Genomic DNA, 17852 nt, shown 5'->3' with positions numbered 1-17852 from the left:
CCCTGCATCCAGCCACACCGGTATCGAGTCATCCTAAATTTTCAACACAAACACACCCATGCCATTTTTAAGTGAACACGCTGTGCATTCGCTCACCCTTTTCTCATCGTCCCTTCGCAGAAAGAGAGCGCCTCCGTTGGAGAATCTGCACAACTGTTTTGCCCGCCTACAAACACACGCGAACTGATAGCACGCGCGAAAACAATGTAGCATGTGCATACACGCGCGCGGATGAGAAGAGAGCGGCTGAGAACAAGCGCCCAGCATAGCACATACCTTCCCTAACTGCTGCTGCTGCTCACTTGGAGCTCCAGCGTCCAGCGGTAAGAACTCGCCGGAACCGAGGAGCGTTAGTGCTCGTTGAGCATTTGCCCATTCGAGAGGTGTTGAGGGTTTCGGCGGTTCGGCGTTCTATCCCACATCCAGAAGTTTATCCGGTTAGTTGGATGGGGATTTGGGATTTGGCGTTGTGTTGTGTTGTTTAGAAGGGTAGAGAAAAGTGTAATGCTGCATAACATAACAAACGGATGAAATTTATTATGTGAAGGAAGTTCGCGCGGCTGTGAGGGTTTAGAGAGTTTTGGTGTTTTTTCGCCGCCCCCGTATTTTTATCGCCTTTTGTTTTGGTACCCAATCTTGGGCCTCGGTCGATAGCGGTTGTGAATATTTTGAATTTTTAATCGTTGCGCATACCGGGCCTGCGGGAAAACTTGCTCGTGTATGTGACACGTGGATCGTACGCGTTTCTGGGAGAACAGTGTGATACAGTACAAAGGAACGGAAGTGATTGCCAGGAAGCGGAAACTGTAACCATTGTATGGTGTTCGAGCGCGGATAATAGAGGAGTTTTGAATATAATATAACTTGACGCAGTATGACGTTGAAGATGGCGTTAATGATAACAATGATGATGATTATTACGCCTATAGTCGCCATATGCTGTGCCGAAAAGGACACAAAAGAAATTCAGGAGAAACATTAAGATAACCAATGAGAACAGCTTCAGCAGAAGTACCAATAGATCGCCTGAGAATTACTGTCATATTGTATGATATTTATGTCTGTTTGGGATCTGCTTTACGTCAGTTTCATCGCTCTTTAAATGTAGCACTTTATGAGACAAGATTTAAGATGATGCCGCTGTGTTTTCCTATCAATAATTCAGCGGTTCGTTGATAAATTAGAAAGTACCGACGGTGGAAGTTTGGTCTGTTTAATACACACAGAACCTTTGTTTCTGTAAACAAATATAAGCCTGAGGGTGATCATCTTTCTAATAGTCCTGTTGCTGCCGTTCGATTGTACGTAAATAACAACAAAAAGCTGTTTTTTGCACCGCCAAATATCATTTCGCGGATCAATTAGTCTGAATGATCTACTATTGAAATTATTCCGCAGCATTTTCGTCTAATGGAGATATCACGATAGCTGGAACGAAGGAAACCTAAAATACGAATCCAAAACGAGGGTTCGTATCATGAGTGTGATATTGATACTCACGTGTATTTGTCGTTTTGTTACAAGTCGTTTTAGCGGAAAGTAATGATCGAAATGCACATTCATCAGTAAAATAGGTTGCCAACCGTTAGATTATTTTTTCAATTTATTTCAAATATCTCATGAACGCGTAGATAGAATCATCGACATGAACATATATGACGGCCCGGAAATTCTAATAAAATAAAGTTTGAATGAGGGCTTTAGGGTGGCCATTCCATGGGTTTAATTCGCCAAGCAAGAACAAAATGATTTTCTTTGTTGTGTGTTAAAGATCGTTGTTTTACTTAAAGACTGTCTTCGAGACCCTTCGCGTTGAATGTTGATGAATCGACAGTTCTTCTTCTTCTTGAATGGCACTAACGTTCCTAGAGGAACTTCGCTGTCTCAACGTAGTATTACTTGCGTCACCTTGCGTTACCTTGAATACATTCTGAGTGGCAAGCTCTAGAGAAGTGGTGGCCAAACTTTTGGGCATTACGGGCGACTACTTGTTCGAATGTTAGGCTGCGGTCTACCAATATCGACTGCATCAAAAAGTAATTAAAAATGAATGTAGTACTAGACGACAAAACAAAGTTTTAACCCTCCTGTACTCGCGTGCAAAATCATGACTCGTTTATTCGCGCACGGTTTCACAGACTCTGCATGTCTCTGTAATTTTTCTATTGTGTATTTTTAGATGTTATTGGTATTAATTTAAAGTAAAAAATATATATAATTCAACTAGCTGTACCCTGCCACGCTTTGCTGTGGCACATAGTGGTTGCATGATTGAGTTGAATTTTTCTTTTTTTCATGTTGTAACAACAATCTTAGATGTGTTTAATTGTTTTGAATATTGTACAATAGTTTGAGCTCAATCGGATAGAACACATATTCATTACTGAATAGTTGATTTTTATTAGAAGCTCAACTTCAGAAACGCACTCTGGTATATAAAATCATTTTTCTTCCGATTTTCCAATTTTTTATGCCGTAACAACACTCCTTGAAGTGGATTGTATATTATGTCCAACTTTGAACTCAATCGGTTGCGTACTTTTCGAGTTTTTGACGCGTACACAAACGAACAGAACATTTTTATATATATAGAGATTAAAAGACTCCAGAAAATATTTTTTCTTCGTCTTCATTCAGTTTCAATATTCATTTAATTCAGCCTTCCTAAACCAAATATTTGATTCCTGGTCTGTGAGACCGTATGTTCGAGTATAGCAGGGATAATTATAACAAAATCATAGGTCATACTAATAAATACTAAATGATAGATTATTCTACTAAATAAAAACAATTATCTAAATAATTGATGAGCAATACTTTATTTGCTGTAATGTCTCATCAATCAATGTCGTTTATTTTTTTAAGGCAATTGTCATTTATGAACAAACAAAGCATTTATGTGTGTATTTAAGGTGTATAAAGTATACCGGATATCCAATAATTTCTCATTAATACAAGATGAATCTTTTTTTTTCAAAATTGAGTTAATATGAACTCATATCATCAATTCATTAACACTATTACTTTTATTATAAATTATTATTAACTATTGATTTGCAAAGACCGCTGCAAATTTATTTAAATTATTTATCTATATGGGCTGTGAAGCTAGGTATTGAATTCTCAACTGAGAAAACAGAAATGGTTGTATTTTCTAGGAAGCACCAACCTCCCGAATATCAGCTTCAATTGTTCAACAAAACCATCGTTCAATTCCCAAGCTTCAAATATTTTGGAGTTTGGTTTGATTCTAAATGTACATGGGGAAAACATATTGCGTATCTGAATAAAAAATGTCAACTACGGCTGTACAAAACTACAACACTATCAGTCATGGAGTATGGTTAGTTTTGTTTCCGTTTCGCTGCTAAAACCCACATCATTAAACTGGAGAGGATACAGTATCGTTGCTTGCGCTTAGCCTTAGGGTGCATGCAATCAACACACAACATGAGCCTTGAAGTCCTGGCAGGTGTTTTACCATTGCAGGTTCGGTTTTGGGAACTGTCCTATCGTTTCTTAATCCGAAGCGAAATCATGAACCCATTAGTAATTGAAAATTGTATGAAGCTTCTCGAATTGAACCAACGGTCGAGATCCATGGATCTGTACTCTCATTACATTTCTCAAGAAATAAGACCTTCAGCAGACATCTCCAATAATGTTAGCTTTCCGAACTTTAGCAGATCTTCCGTTGATTTTGATCTTTCTATGAAGGACGGAACTCGAGACATTTCAGGTCATCTTCGATCATCGTTAATCCCTAATATTTTCGCTTCAAAATGTAATCATATCAATTCTTCAAGAAAGTTTTTCACTGATGGTTCAAGAATCAACGGATCTACTGCTTTTGGTATCTTTAACGAACATTACACTAGCTTCTATAAACTTGAAGACCCTTGTTCAGTGTATGTTGCCGAACTGGCTGCAATATATCATGCAATTAAGACCATTGAGTCCTTACCACCTGATCACTATTTTATTTTCTCGGATAGTCTTAGCAGTATACAAGCCATTCAATCCTTGAAACAACAGACGAAAGCATCATATTTTCTTATCAAAATTAGGGATGCATTGAATTTTCTTGTTGATAAAAGTGTTCGAATCACTTTCATTTGGATTCCTTCCCATTGCTCTATTCCTGGTAATGAGAAAGCGGATACACTCGCAAAGATGGGCAGGGCACAGTTCTTGGAAGACAAATTACGTATCGGGAATTCTACTCCATTTCCCGATAGCAGTCACTCACCAGTTGGCAAAACCAATGGAACAGAGATGAGCTTGGAAGATGGCTATACTCTGTTATCCCCAAAGTTTCAACGAAGGCCTGGTTAAAAGGGTTAGATTTTGACAGATTTTGACTCATTAGAACTATGTCCAGATTGATGTCCAATCATTCCGCGCTAAATGCGCATCTCTTCCGCATAGGTCTTGCTACTAACAATTTATGCAATTGTGGTCAAGGATATCATGACCTCGAGCACGTTGTTTGGTCATGTAATGTATTTTGCAATGAATGAATCAAACTGGTTGCCGATTTAGAGGCTCAAGGAGTACACTCACGTATGCCAGTTCGCGATATCTTAGCTACTCGTGACCCTAATTTTATGTTCCCCATATATGTCTTCTTAAGAAGCGCTAATATTATTATTTAGGTCGCATCGTCTACTCCCACTTGTCCATTCTCCCTTCCTTTCCTATCACATAAGTAGAACTTAGTATCCGTTGAGATAAGATCATTACAGTAGCTATAAACATAGCAAGGAGGCAGTCACTACCAAAGGATACCGTTGCTACATCAACTGGCGATGTAGTTGTTACGACCCACCACAGGCACTGTTCCAGACAAGAATAATACCGACGAGACAACGAAGGAATAAATTATATTTTTTTTATATTGTTCTGTAGTTCTAGCTAATTAGACTTAACTTAATGATTATGTAGTTATAATATACTAGAGATGAACCAGCCTTTGACTGAAAATCTCTTTAATAAAGAAAGAAAAAAAAAGTTATAATATATTCAAATAGTTTAAAAATGTACTGCTTGATGAAGGCTCTTTATCCACTTGAGCCTAATTAAATAAATAAAGGAAAAAAATGTAAGGGGTTGTATCTAGGACACGACCGCATATTTTCGAAGTAGAACTACGCAATTACATTGTGCAATCCACTTGTTTACCACTTCGAATATTATTTTAGAATGCATCGAGTTTTTGCAATAGATCATGTTCTTCGTTACAAATAAGTTTGATGAACGTCAATTGTCAAACGATCATTGTATTTTACATTTACCTCTGAAATTATTGAACATCTCATGTTTACGTAGTTCTCGAATCGTGAAAGTTCATTCACCTCTAGTATCTGAAATGACGATTTTCTCAGGCTTCTCAGTTCAAAAGTACGTTTTAACAAGCGACAAGCGAGTACAAAAGTGCTCAACATCAAACAATACCCCCGACTTGCATGCATTTGCAAAGCGGATTCCCCCAGCACCATAATTTTGAAGTCCGTGTTGGGGAAACAGAGCCGAGTGGGAAAAAATACCCCCAACTTGCATGTTTTGACAAAGTGGATTCCCCCAGATAGATTGATTTTCAAGTCCGTGTTAAGGAAACACAGCTCGGTGGGAACAAAAACACTCTCGACTTCCATGTATATTTGCAAAGCGGATTTCCACAGGTACATCGATTTTGAAGTCTGTGTTGGGGAAACCGTAAATCGGGCCAATCAAAACTTGGAAGTTGGGGCGTTTAGATAACGCTTGACATTTTACAGTTATTCAATTGTTCATCTAATGAAAAATAACATTTTATTAATTGTGATAGACGCGTAGAAAAATTTCCTACAATTGATGCAAACATTTTTCCGATCTGTTAAGAAATGTTCCAGTTAGAAGCATTCGAAATACGGGTAGGGTTAGCACACAAATCGGCAGAACAAATATATGGGGAAAAGGAAGTTCTTCCAGTTTTCATGAATTTAAACCGTTTAGAGATTACCGAATTGTAATGTATAGCATATTAAACAAATCTTAGCGAATTTCCGATTCGATTGGTGTGCAAATCATGAGAATTTGTTCACAGTGAAAATAGTTATTCACGTTAACTTTATTTCATAAAAACGTGATCTGTTTTCTGATTTGGCACCCTTCCTGAAAGACGTAGTTCCACGTCAAAAAATCAGGTTCAGGATTCTATGCGCAACCGGTTTCAGTTCATCCCCTCAGTAGCTGCCGCTAGTTCTGTGTCTGTTAGCATTTGTACAGAAGTAAATCTTAGAAAAAAGCAATCCAAATGTTAACATTATGTTTAAACAAATTTTAGGTGGCCTTTGTTGAGATAAGAAATCGATTTACACTGAAAAACAAACCTACAAAAAGATCGAACAGATCGTAAGTAAAAAAGTTGATTTTCCTGATTTTCTCGAGTACAAAGGATCGATTCAAAAAATCGGAAATCGGAATGGAAAAGATCGATCTTATAAGAATCGATCCGAGATCGCCCAATCCTACTCGACATCTGAATGAGACTCCTAATGTCCCTTCATTTTCCTGAAGAGAGGCATGTTTTATTACATTTACATTATACGTAACTAACAGATCTTGAAGTGGACCGCACCAATTAACGAGCGGATATGTGAGTTAAAGATAGAAGACTATTTCTTCAAAAATAACTTAACCCACCCTGCCCACGCGACGTTAATAAAGGGGGCATTCTAGGCACATCTCGTGAATTTGTGTGATGTGACGGGATGTGGAAATCAATATAACTGCTTAAAATTGCCCTCCGTTGATTGTTACCGACTGATGGGGACCCATGGTTTCTTCATGTTGTGCAAGACAGGCCTGATGCAGTTGTTTTTGAATGTATTATAGCTTGGTTTGGGGGGGGGTTCCGGGGTGAATTTCCGGCCATTATTTATATATTTCAAGATTCCATTTTGATTAATCATCTTTTCGTTCGTGTTATTCGCTTGGACCATCGGGTAATAATAATCAAACTTCAGTTTACCTAAGCATCGAAATCATGATGTCAAATGAAAGTAAAATCTATGAGTATTGTGCAACTAAGTAGTATAAGGTCGGTTACATTCTCAAGGTAATGAACTTGCAAGATTATAAATGGAAACTGGCGCTTCTTCAATTTATCTAACTATTTAGAAAATATCAATAAAAACGTCAAATAATGGGTCAGATCGTTTGTTATACCTATTCTTCCTAAAGTTTGCATCTTTTTTTAAAACCTCTAAAAAAATCAGTATCTCCCCGGAGATACTCTCAATGATATATATGACCCCTTTTATATGAAGAATTTTATTACTTCAGGAAGGAATTTTGAAAGTTTTGTGTAGTATATATTCTATATTGATTGAACTAAAGGTGGAAACAGAATGCCGCGTAGTGCGTTGCTTCTCATCAGCTGTCGTTGCTTGCGTTTTGTACTAAAACATTCGCCCGACGCAGTCTGTTGATTTGCAGTCACAATCTAGCATTCGCGTCACCACTTTTCATGTAAACAAAAACAAAATAAAATTCGTATGAAAATCTTGTCCATGTTGTGTCCACGGATCAGTTGAATGTTTTTAAAAACAACATATTTACATATCCGCGCTGGCGGCATGGAGCTTCGTTTACTAGTTTAGGGGAGCGTGAAAGAATAGCTGATTTTCAGTCGATGAACACGTTTTCAAAGTTAAAATTATGAATGAAAATAAGCTTTTCCATGTCAAGCTAGTATTCTATTCAAATGTAAAATATTTTTGTTTGTAGGTGGTGAAAAAGTCTCATACGAAAATTGTTTATGAAGACAACTCTATATTATGATGAAAAAATTCAGCAACAATGTTGGAATTGTTTGGCCACATGGTTGAATGAAAGTCAGAAACACGTGTTTCAAATCATCATCATCAATCAATCATCAATCAAATAACATGATGTGAAAATTTTCATTCAAATTTTAGAATTTAAAAACCGGCTTCGTGTCATCTAATCTGATAGAGATTACACTAACGAGTTTGGGACCCAAATTATGGCCCTAATTTGAAGTTTCCACCAGACGTCGACACCATGCCATTGTCATCGCGAATTCGAAGCAAGCAGTTTAGAACAAATGTTAGCGTTTAGTACAATGATGCTAATGACGAAACGCATTATTGTGTTCGGCTGAATGGAAACACACATATTTAAAATAAAGTGTCAAAGCCCAATTGTCGCAACGCGACGCATAGCGCGGCATTCTGGTACCACCTTAAGAAACCCTATGTCCAATTCCATTCATCATTGAGCAGCCTCTTACAGCGGCATAGTGTGCGGGCGGCAATCCCGCCATTTGCCGGGGGCGCTGACCCTTTGGGGCGCCAAAATCCATGAATTTTCAAAAACAATTTTTCCTCATTTTATATTTCATTTTATATTTCATTTTATATTTCATTTTATATTTCATTTTATATTTCATTTTATATTTCATTTTATATTTCAGACAGTCTGTCCTACTGTCTGTACATGAAACCAATAATATAACTTTGATTTTCGCCATATGAAACATACAACATCACCTGAGCGAGTTTCGATCTCTCAAATCGGAAGGGAGGCAACTGGACGCAAAATGGGTTTTCAAAAATATTAAAAAAGGCAATTGTAAGACAGTAGAATGTCATACAGTGATTAAACGCTGTTTGCTTTCCGGTGCAAAAATACTTAGAACCGTTTTTTTTTCCGAATTGCGGAAATGGATTTAACGATTGGAAGCTATTCTAACTCATGAAAATTAATAAAAACACAGAGAATATTACGTTCTGTAGAAAGATTATGAGAAGTAAAAGTAATCAGGATAAATGATTGATGCTGACTTTTTGGATGGGTTACAAAAAGAGGCACAAAAATAACGTACAATTTTGAAAATTGTAGTCGACGTTATTCTGTTCTGCATTTGCAATAATTTGCCGTTACAAGGCAAAGGCGCTGGCGGTGGTGTTTTTATGAGCACATTGGAGTCTGGATGCTCACATGTCGTATGTTCGAGAGCATCAGAAACTGTTGAGTTATTTTTCGCTCGATATTCAAAACGAGTTAATCAAAATAATTGGTACGTTGCTCAAAATTATAACCTTGCAAAAATCGAAGCAAGCTAGCAAGTGTTGCCACACGTACAGATTTTCCCAAAAAAGTACAGATTGGCACAGATTTTTTCCACATATGGCGTGATGACTACAATTCGAACCATTTGAAGCGTGTATCCGATTTCTTCAATTTGAAACAAACAGTACATGAATTTACGCGCATTTCCAGGCACAGTAAAACTTTAATTGATCATGTTTATTCCAATTTTGATACTATTTACACAGTCACGGATACCAATTTGAAAATAACCGATCATGAGACTCTAATTATCAATATTGTAGATAATCTCGTGGTAAATGAAGATGTTGTGAAATTAAAGTGCTGGAGGAAATATTCGAAGCATGCTGTTTCGAATCTCGTAGTGAGAAGCCTGGATTTTCCATTCGAGGTCGGTAATTTAGATGAATCATCAGCTGTTCTAACTAATACCTTGAAAGAGTGTACAAATCGGCTTGTTACGCAAAAATTTGTTCCTATGAAAAACTCGAACAGCTGGTACAATTTGGATCTTTTGCGCCTTAAACGTGAGAGAGACAGATGGTACAAGAAATTTTGTAGAACAAATGATGGAAATCATTGGAATATGTACACAAACGCGCGCAATATATATTCACAGTCGATTAAGAAAACTCGTTGTGAATATATTCAGAGGAAGATTGATCTGCATCAAAGCAACAGCAAGGAGTTATGGAAAATTTTGAAATCTTTATTAAAACCTAGTAATAGCAAACCGCGTTCCATAACTTTTAATGGCACACTTGAACAGTCTGAACAGGCTATAGCATCTAAGTTTAACGATTATTTTGTCAATAGTGTTTCATTGATCAATCAGTCCATTGAATTGGTTGATGAACCTGATGAAATAAAACAGCCGGTTAACAGTAGTTGTAGATTTGAAAGTTTTCACCCAATTACATTAAATGAACTTAGAACTATTTGCTTTTCTTTAGGAAAAACGGCTGGAGTGGATAATGTCAATGCTAGAGTTATTCAAGATTGCTTTCATGTCATCGATCACATCTTGCTGGACCTTATTAATAAATCTTTGCTAACTGGGCATGTGCCTAAGGTGTGGAAGGAATCTTTAATAGTTCCAATTCAAAAGGTTGCTGGAACGATTAAAGCCGAAGAGTTTCGTCCCATCAATATGTTGCACACGCTAGAGAAAATATTAGAAGTAGTCGTTAAAGGCCAGCTGCTGGAATATTTAAATTGCAATGCTTTGCTAATACCAGAACAATCGGGATATCGGGAAGGTCATTCCTGTGAAACCGCATTGAACTTGGTATTAGCAAAATGGAAAGAGAAACTAGAGTGCAAAGAGAATATCATTGCTGTTTTTTTGGATCTAAAACGCGCTTTCGAAACAATTTCTAGGCCCTTGTTGTTGAACACGATTAAGCGCTTTGGATTTACGAGTACTGCATATAAATGGTTCGAAAGCTATTTAAATGACAGAACTCAACGGACTATTTTTAATGATACAATTTCGAATCCCCTAGGGAATAATCTTGGAGTACCTCAGGGAAGTGTATTAGGGCCCCTTTTATTTATTATGTATATCAATGACATGGGAAGAGTTTTACGATTTTGTGATATCAATCTTTTTGCAGATGATACTGTGTTATTCATTGCAGCTAATGATTTAGATCAGGTCGTTTTACATTTGAATGGAGATTTACATTCTTTAAGTAGATGGTTGAAGTATAAGCAATTGAAATTGAACATAAGTAAAACTAAATATATGGTAATCTCGCGAAATCGTTTAAATGAAAACGTCTCCATCGTTATTGATAATGAGACTATTGATCGAGTTCGGGACATTAAATATCTTGGCGTGATTATTGATGACAAACTCAAGTTCAACACTCACATTGACAATGTCATCAAGAAAATTGCCAAGAAGTATGGAATCTTATGTCGATTGAAAAACGATTTAACTATTTGCAGCAAAATACAGCTATACAAATCAATCATCTCTCCTCATTTAGACTTTTGCTCTTCCATTTTATTTTTAGCCAATGACACACAAATATCGAGATTACAGCGCTTGCAAAACAAAATAATGCGGTTGATACTAAAATGTAACAGATTCACTTCCTCATCTTTAATGTTGGACGCTCTGCAATGGTTATCCGTGAAGCAAAGGATTGTTTATTTAACTATGGTGTTCATTTTCAAAGTAGTTAAAGGTTTGCTGCCTCGATATTTGTGTGATCGAGTTGAAAGAGGAATTGACTTTCATAGTTATAACACTAGAAACGCGAATGAAATAAGAACACCTAATTTCTTGTCATGTGCTTCACAAAATTCGTTGTACTTCAAAGGAATAAATGTGTTCAACTCGATGCCAAGACATATTAAATGCGCAACAACACTTACAGAATTTAAGAGGCACTGTATTTCACATGTAAAAGCTGTGTTCTCTTAACAGCTGAACGAGTTTTTGTTTATTTTTATGACGAAGATCTTTACTGACGAAGTTTTATACGAACGGATAATTTAATGTGGACAATTTTTTTGCAGTTTGTTTTCAATATTTTCAATGAATCTGACGAAGTTTTTGAACGGATTATATTATGTAGATTATTTAATTTTTTTTTAAATCATCTTTTTTAAATTTGTATTGATCTCTATTATGTCTGTCATGATCTTGGTGATGATGGACTATTTTTATTTTTATTTTGTCGTTCTTATAGTTGTATTAGTTTAAAAAAATAAATAAAAGTAGTCTACAAAAGTTTGAGCGTCGCGCGCGAGACACAGATATAAAGGATATTAAATTGAAAGTTTTTGTAAGTGCCGGTCTAGGAATTTTTCGTAAAGGAAATTTTCTCGATTTCTCTGAATGAGGGTATTCAAAGTCAATCTAAAACAAGGCTGGCGGTTGGACTTGTGCTCTGGTGGACCACTTGGCTGCAAGGGCCTCGTCGGGACCGTATCGGCTCTGTGGCGGACATGACTGAGTATCGGCTTTTTTGGACATTGCAATTTTTTGAACTTATATCTGTAAATAAAATCAGTTCGTTTTTCATGTTTGCTAAACTGATTTCAATGTTGAAAAAAAAATAAATTATCTTTTAGATAACTCGTCTTGCTCAAACCTCTGTAGGGGAAGGAGGCGGGACCATCATCATCATCATCATCATCATATGAAATTTCTTACACTTGAACCAATGAGGTACATATCGAGGTGGAGTAGTAGGCGAAATACATCTGTATTGGGAAGCAAAATATCGTGTCGTAATTATTTGCATTCAATATGAAATGTACAGGGTTTGTCAACTTTAAATTCCGAAAGTAAATTGAAATAAAACACACTTAGAATTCGAATTTCGATGAAACTTTTCAAATTAAAGTTGTCTTTCAAATGTTTAAGAGTTTGCGGAGAGTTGGCATGGACACGGTCTTTCGCATAACCCCACAAAAAAAAGTCTAGCGGGTTCAAATCGCATGATCTGGACGGCCAATTGGCATCACCAAAACGCGAAATTATGCGTCCCTCAAATTTCGTTCGCAATATGGCCATGTTCGGTCGTGTTGTGTGGCACGTGGTGCCGTCCTGCTGAAACCACATGTCATCCGTATCCATATCTTCAATTTGTGGCAGAAAAAAAATCGGTTAACATGCGGCCATAGCGCTCACCATTCACAGTTACCGTCTCGCCGTCCTCATTTTCAAAGAAATACGGCCCGATGACTCCACCAGATCATAATGCGCACCAAACAGTGACTTTTGGCGGATGCAATTGCCTCTCAACAATCACGTGTGGATTTTCTGAGCCCCATATACGGAAATTTTGGGTGTTCACATAGCCACCGAGCTCGAAATGTGCCTCATCGCTGAACAAAATTTGATGCGAAAATTCGCATTTTGCTGCTGTTGTTCGTTCACCCAATCGACGTATGCCCGACGCATTCCATGGTCACCACGCTCTAATTTTTGTACCAGTTGGACTTTATATGGATGTAGGTGCAAGTCCAAATGCAAAATTCGCCACAATGATGTGTTTGACAAGCCCAATTGCTGAGCACGCCGTGGAATCGAAACATTCGGGTCATCCTCCACACTGGCAGCAACAGCAGCAATATTTTCGGCCGAACGCACATTACGATGATGCACAGGTTTCACATTATCCGCTACGGATCCAGTTTGTTCGAATTTACGCACTACATTAGCGATTGTGTGCTCTGTAGGCCGTCCATGACGACCAAAATCCGTCCGTAATGCTCGAAAAACATTTGCCGGTTTTTCGTCATTTTTATAGTATAATTTAACAAAATTAACACGTTGTGCGATGCTAAAACGATCCAAATTGTAAAATGGCAGACATTCAACTAACGATATGACGCTTTGGTTGGCAACTATGTCAAACGGTTGTCAGCGCAGGGCTGTGTACTTTCGGAAGCCCGAAATGGAAAACCCTGTATATGGAAGAAACAAATTTTGAATAATTGGCGATTATTCTCTCACAACATACACACCGACATTTAGAGCCTTCGAAACATCAATTTTATAACGTTAAAATAATGAAACTTCGTTTGTTTCTAAGAACGTGGGGGAGTGAAAATGGCATATGGAAATATGACTTTTAATTGTCTTTTTCGGCGTGATTTCACAAATATTCACTGCATGCTATCACATTATCCTCATTTTAAGCGGAAACTCTAAATAAATGTACGTTTTTAATTGATAAATTACTTCCAGAAAATAGAATTTTCACATGGTTGCGGTGGGCAATCAAAGATAAACACAACGACTGACGTCACTATTTGAGAAATAGTTATGGCAGCGCATGCTATGTCGCTCGAAACTTTACAATTTTCATTACCTTTTTTCCAGTACATTGCATTTGAAAAAAGCAACATTAAGGGACATTACGGCTTTTACGCCGCAGTATGGCTTGGTACTGCTGATTATAAAATCATTTACACTGCAATTATTGATCAGTTTCGACAAAATTTGACAAAAATTGAATGTCTAAAAAGAATTGACGGTTCGCTTGCATTTTCGGCACTTCGATGTCTTGTTTGTTACGTTCTCACTATGCCTCAGCATTTTTTTCTGATTATAGTCAGAACAAAAATAAGCTTCCAAATAAGCTCAGCAACGATACGATTAACGGTATTTTGAGATCAAAGATTTAATAAATGATAGTATGCAATCTAAATTCAGAGAATCTAAATTCACAGCATCGTCATTTATTTAGTTAGTTATTTATTCATTTTCGTCAAACAAATGTAGACTACATACTTATATGTTAATGTTACAATGTTTTCTTAAGTTAAATATTATTCCTACGGTACATGTTCTTTTTTAGCTTTTTTTTTTAGAAAAATAAAACTTCTATTCATTGTTGTGTCAATTATTTCACAGTGCTGATTGTATATACGTATCATGTGATTGATAGGGGCGTTGTTTGCATAATTTGTCCTGGATGTTTTGGTTAGGGAGAAATATAAAAACTTTATTGTGTATGGGTCCTGGATAGACTTTGTATACGGTTTAGATTTTTATTAAACACAGAGTATGGAATACATGTATTTTGTTTCGGAATGCTTCGATGTTATTTTCATTTCCAATTTCCGCGAAAAGCTCCATGTCGTCGGCATACCCAAGTACATTGATACGCTTGAGAACGAAGGAGATGTCATTAAAGTACATAATGAAAAGAAGAGGACCAAGATGAGAGCCTTGTGGGACTCCCGAAGTGACTTTCACTAGATTTGAGAGAGAGTTTTGAAATTTGGTCACGATTTGTTAGATAAGAATTGAGTCAGTTCAAAAGTCCTTGTTGCATTCCTATTTTCCGCAATTTGAAAAGTAGTAATGTCGAAATGTCAAACACACGAATGACTTGCAAATGTAAATTTAGTATTAATAGTATTTTAGTATTTAGTATTAATAAATGAGTGTTTTATTCATACTAATAATTTAGTTTTTTCTCTACAACGAATATTTTCGATGGTACAGATTTTTGGAAAAAAAGTACAGATGAGAAGGATTTTTAATCCCTCTGGTACAGATTAAAATGTGGCAACACAGGTGCTAGCTGATGTTTCTTCAAATCTTAACAGGTAATCCGTTTCATAGATTTGTCTGAAGGCAAGTGTCAGTTCGGGGAATGTTCTATAGATTTTATAAATACGACAGAGAAAAGTGGCTAAGGATTAGCTAATGCAAAAAAATGTTCAAATATTCCAGCAGTTCAACTACACGTTGGAATGTACTTATTGAGACTTTGGGAGTATCGTTGAAAGGGTATTCCGATACAAGATGGTCGTCAAAATGTCGCGTTAATAAGACGTAACAAAAAATAGCGTTGAAAAGGTCCATTTGTTCCGTCTTTTTTGTTCTCACTGATTTAACGGATCCGACCAAACACAACAGTGTCACCGTATACGGGGCTGAAGTTTCACTAAATCAAATAGATTTTGAATTTATTTGTCTTCTGGAACTTTGGGAAAAAATCCTTGATTTAGGTGCAATTATGGATCATTTTGCTTAAGCTAAAGAACACATGGAAAATATTTGACCAGAGAATGAGCGAAGCTAGTAATGATATTTCTGGCCTCCTAAATACGAATGAACTGCTCAAAGTGAACATTGGTATAACTGAGTAGTTTTCTCAAAATATCGCAATCTCAAAATTAGTAGAAATCGAAAAAAGTGTTTTTTTTGGGGCGCCATTTTAATTGTTTGCCGGGGCGCTGTCTACCCTTACTACGCCGCTGCCCTCTTATAACCCACATACGGTGTTATCATTCGTCGATCTATCAATGCCCGTACACTAATAAAACTCAAGTACAACTAAACTAGTGTCGTTTGCATTTAAATGAAAAAATTATCAACAACTTTACAATCAACAAGCGATGTAAACAGTACACGGGTACAAAAGACGCGTACGCCGCCATTCCATTCGCTACTAATTAGACTATCCAAACAAACGCTCGCTCACGGAGATGGCCTGCAGTAATTGAGTTATCATGAGTTTATCAGCACCCCATATATTCACATGACGACGAAGACGATGATGGCGGTGGTGACGGCGGCTGTGAACAATCGAGTGGCGTGTAGTTTCAGGACAATGCGAGTATCAGTACCAGCTTGAGATTGAGAATGATAGCGGAAACTTGTAAAAAAGCCACATTGTTTCGGAAGAACAGTGAGCTCAACGCGGGGAGGTATATAACATTTGCATAATCATCGTATCTTTCATCCCTCACACTCGAATATGGCTGGAAGAGTACGACCAATTTATGCAAATTAGGTTTGTCTATCACACCTGTTCGTATTGACTCGTAGTCAGGTGCTTCCGCTAGATTGACTCATTGCTTTCCTTACAAGCGCTTTCGATATGGAGAAATTATACGACACGATGGCTTTGCTCACTCAATCAAAGTGAATTTAGATGGTATTATGAACCATAAAATTCATTATTTAAGACACCATCTAATGATTATGATGATGATGCACACTGAAATATGACTTTTCTTCCTCACTTAAATCCTAGAAAAAATATATGCACTGCTTCGAAAAGGGGGCGTTCGATTTGCTAATGGTAATTGCGCGCGAGGGTTTCTGTTTTATCATGCTTTATCACGAACATTGATTTACTTCACTACCGCGCTGCTCTCAAGGTCGCCGCCATCGGAATGCGCATTGGAAACCAATCTCCCGCCATTTGGGCAATTAATTCTAATTTGCTAGATCAGCTTTTTTTTGCTCTCTCTCCAAGGGTAAATATATACGTCCGGTGAACATATATATTTTTTCGTCAATATCTGCAATTCGCTTTATGTTTTCTTCTTTCTTCTAATGTTGGTCCTCACTGGCACGCCATCGAGTTTTTAGTTAACTGCTAAACGATAGACTGGCTGGATGACGTCGTCGACAACGACGACCAAAAACAGGCCATCACAGCTTTTCGTGCTCCGAACTAATGGATTAGGCGATTTCGTAGAAAGTTTCCCATACCAGTCGGACTGTTTTGGATTTCAATTAACCATCAGACCTTTTCAATATGTAAACAAAGTTAGAATGGGGCTGGTCTTGATTAGGAAAGTGTATTCTCCGCTTAGGAAACATTTTGATTTAAAAAACAAATTCAAGTTTCTCTACAAACAACCCATTTGGTACTTCTGTCACGTCCCAAAATTTCATCAACACTACACCAAGCCACTGAAGTTAGAATATGACAATCCGGCAAACAGCGATGACAAAAGTCTGTGCCACATTACTGCGAGCTATGGTGCCGCTTTTTAAACGACGGCGATGGAAAATCCTCGTCGTTCTTTTGGCGTCAAAAAAATAAAAAATAAAACAGAACAAACCACTGCGGTATGCGGTCTCGAATGAAGGAGACTTTCCCCGGGGTAACCAACTATGGAGAGCAATTGTCTATGGGAAATTGCGCTTGAAAGGTGTTCCCCACTAGAACAGAGGATACAGTGAGCTCCTTCCTCCCGGTACTTGGTCGGGCATTGTTCCCATTGAAGAAGGGTGTAAGTTGTTGTAGCACACTCGGATAGAATAGTGGAAGCTCGTGGTGTTTCATGTAACATAATTAGCTATCCCGATTGTAAAACGGTTTTTTTTTCTGATGATGATCCCGAATGCTTTGGATTGATTAATGGGAAAATTGATAAAGGGTGTTAATATGAATACTCCCGTAAATGCATTTTTTTAAGTTTGAAGAAACACACAGGTGAGTTTTGTTACATCTTACAAC

General features: G+C 37.3%; 1 protein-coding gene across 3 annotated transcripts in view; it reads left to right on the top strand.

Moving 5' to 3' along the window:
• Nucleotides 1-291: 291 nt before the first annotated feature.
• The window catches only part of LOC129764733 (uncharacterized), a 101344-nt gene continuing 83783 nt past the window's right edge, over nt 292-17852 (top strand). Inside the window, exon 1 of one of the 3 annotated variants that reach the window (XM_055764155.1) lies at nt 292-437. The gene's annotated coding sequence lies outside the window, so the exon portion shown is untranslated. Of the gene's footprint in view, nt 502-17852 lie in introns of all 3 variants that reach the window. The other 2 variants (XM_055764157.1, XM_055764156.1) reach the window with 2 other exon arrangements.

The sequence above is a fragment of the Toxorhynchites rutilus genome, chromosome 2 (genome assembly GCF_029784135.1).
Source record: "Toxorhynchites rutilus septentrionalis strain SRP chromosome 2, ASM2978413v1, whole genome shotgun sequence".
Lineage (NCBI taxonomy): Eukaryota > Metazoa > Arthropoda > Insecta > Diptera > Culicidae > Toxorhynchites > Toxorhynchites rutilus.
The sequence above is the reverse complement of the archived record's forward strand: the minus strand, read 5'-3'. Positions and strand labels throughout refer to the sequence as shown.